We start from the raw sequence: 3,377 nt of genomic DNA on the forward strand, positions 1-3,377 counted from the left end.
GTGTTTGAACCCTGAGCTGTTTCATCTGTGATTAATTCCAAAGCGCGAGCCCAAAGTGACATTTTCTGGTTTAGAAAATCCCTCCTTCAGCATTCTGTGCGTACAGAAGGTGAGCGGCGAGGATCGTCCCGGCGTGTCCCGACAGCACCTCCACCACATTCCTTCAAAACAAGCTGAAACAGGGATTCCTGGTTTCCTGTCATCAGCTCTTCCATCACTTTTTCCTCTTTCCCATAACGTCCGTGCCTCATCATAATGAGGGTTACTTCAAACTGCAGCGGTCTGCGGCTCAACCCCGGCAGCGGTCACTTTCCTGTCTGGTCAACGTGATTCTAAGTCTCTAACACTGGCAGCTTTGACCTCAGTGTGCTCTGCGTCTTTAAACAGGCCACTGAGGGTGTGAACTGTCTGCTGCAAGTCATATTTAAAGCCTCTATAATTAAGTGCATTTACTGTGCCTGACAGTGTCTGTTACGCTGTACTGTACAAATAAAGATCTAGACACAGATGAATATGAAGGGAAACTTTTAAAGTATGTTGGTTTTAAGTTAAATCAATTTAATCTGAGAGAAAATGGATTAAATTCAACCATCTGAGAGAAAATTTATTTTTTGTAAGTTTCAGATTTGAGGGTTTTTTCTTTTTCACAAGTTTTCATACTTTTTTTCTGTATGTTTAGTATATTTTGTCATGTTACCACCACAACAATCCATGTGCGGTGTTATGTGCAAACTGAATGAAAATGAATATGTTTCTAAACAATTTTTGCAGACAGAAATCAGCTGAGTGAGTCAGTCTGTCGCTCCAGGTTTGTCTCTACCAGATTTGCACGACAGACTGAACAGTTTGCCGATTTTTCCTTATAAATTGGCTTAAATTCTCGCAGATTTAATGAAGAGTGTCTGCAAAAGAGCAAGTTTTTATACTTTAATACAGCTTCTCAATTTCATTTAGCTCTGGACTTTGACTGGACCATTGTAAAAAAAAAATTGCTGCTCTTCTACTGATGGAAGGTGAAACTCGATCTCAGATCATTTGCAGGTTTTCCTTTAGAACTCTTCGATTTAACTTACTTAATCTCATCCCTGACCAGCTGCCCTGTTCAGGCTGGAGAAACGGATTCCCTCAGCATGACACTACCAGAGCTTTGTTTTGCCATGTGCATGATTATTGTGTAAAGGATTCTTCATAGTTTTGCTCTTACAGTTTTTAAAGCAGGTCAGCGACACTCAGTCATATTTTCTTCTGTTTTCCTCAAAGAGTTGAAGTATTTCCCCAGAAGTGAATGTAATTCTCCCTCATGTTAGGATTCCTGTTTGGAGTTCAGGGCTCATTCTGCACTCTCCATAATCCAACTTTTTAAATGCGTTAATGGAATCATCAGCGTTGAATCTGTTTCATGTTTCATCTGTTCTCAGGAATGAACCTTTCATCTTCCTCATCATCCTGTTGTTACAGAGGAAGAGGAGGAAGAAGAGTACAGCACAATAATGCTGTTTGTGCTGCTTTATTGTGCATATATAAGCAGATTCCCATTTTAAAAAAAGAAGTTAATTTGTTTAGGTCATCAAAAAGTAAAAAACTAAATATGCATAAATGATCTCAAGTTCAGCTGATTTTTTTAGAGCCTTTACACCAGTATTATGCTCTACTCAGGTAGAGCATAGTTAAAGTTTCCCACTCCTTCAAGCTGATACATTCTCTCTTCTTGCTGATTCCTCTAAATAGACATTATGAGTTTTAATATGTGTTGACAGTTTTGTTTGTCCCAGAACAAACTTCTATTTTATAAAGACTTTATGTGACAATGCAAAGAACTGACTTTGTTTTGTAAAGTGGAAACAAATTACTTCATTCTACTTTATGTTTTGAACACTTTTTACCAATAAAAAAAAAAGAAATTGTAAAATGTGGTGTGAATTTGGATTTACCTTTTGTTGTTCTAATACACCCAAATGAAACCCAGTGAAACCAGTTGAATGGATTGAAAGTAACTAATCAAAATGAAACCAAGCTGGGGAAATCTGCTTGGTTTCACTGTACCTCACAACACCCTCACAGTGAGGCACGGTGGTGGCAGCATCATGGTGGAACTTCACTTAACTGGAGCAAAGAAGAAGGGCAAAAAAAAGACTCTGGATATGAATGTTTGCCTAGATTACTCTGATGCTCATTTGTTATTCACAAGTCATTATTATTGCTATTATTATTATGTGTCAGTAAATTTTCTCGTCTTGTTGAGAGTCAGTTTGCAATCATTTTGTTTTATGTAACAGAATTTATTTGTAGGTTTTTTACCACAGAGAATTGAATAACATGTTTCTCAATTACACATTTCTAATAATAATGGATTATGTAGGTGCTATATATCACGTTAAATATGTCAGGATAAGTGTTCACTTCTTGCTGCTCCTTTTCAAACAGAAGATTAGTGGGATTTTGTTCTTGGTTGTTTGCATGTTTTCTTGTCTTACAAAATATGCAAAGCTGGTCCAAAGAAACAAAAAAGTAACCTGACATCATGCTAAATGCAAACGGAAATCACGCATTTTAGATGTTTATCTAAAAATTATTTTATATTTTTTATATAAAATAATTACTGCACTGCACACAGAATCCCCCAAAAACATGTTGAATTATGTGGTTGTGACAAAATGTGTAAACGTGTCAGGGGTTTGAACATAGCTCTGTACAATAAGTGTGACAAAGAGTGAACACACCCCTCTGTGGTATGACAGCGATGCTGTAAACGTTGGTCACTCTGCCTCCTTCATGTGACACATTATCATTTGACAGCAGCTCAGGCTCTGGAGAACTTCTGGATGTTTGGGATTCTCAAACAAGGTAAGATCAGTCTCTAAAACGTCCAAAGAGTCTGTTTGTTACATATTTGATCAGACAATAGATCTGAGACTGAGCTTCACTTGTCACTTAAGGTTTAAAAAACAACAGATTTCAGGATAAATGTATTTGATCTCAGATACTGCTGGTCTGTTCTGTTAAATCCTTCTAACCAACTATTATCGGTGCACATCTGAATGTTTATGTGAGGGAAACGTTGTCGGGTCACCTTAGGGCATAATCACTTGACTTGGGGTGTGTCACTATCAGCTGGGATATAAAAGACATTATTTCCTAATTTGGCTACAAATTGCATCAGTCTGTTCAGTTGTTTCCTATTGATTTGGTGCAGGAACAGAAAACGCTCTCGTTTTGCCCAGTAGGTTGGTGAAACGATGCGCTTCGTCTCTCAGTGATGCCAGCAGGTCGACTGAAGTCCAGCTGTGACTGAAGGATGTTTCGAATGATGTGAGTTAACAATGAATTCAAGATGGCGTCCGTCTGAGCTCCAGAGTGTCTGTGTGAAAATAAACTAT

This window comes from Poecilia formosa, unplaced genomic scaffold (assembly GCF_000485575.1).
Source record: "Poecilia formosa unplaced genomic scaffold, Poecilia_formosa-5.1.2 Scaffold4, whole genome shotgun sequence".
NCBI lineage: Eukaryota > Metazoa > Chordata > Actinopteri > Cyprinodontiformes > Poeciliidae > Poecilia > Poecilia formosa.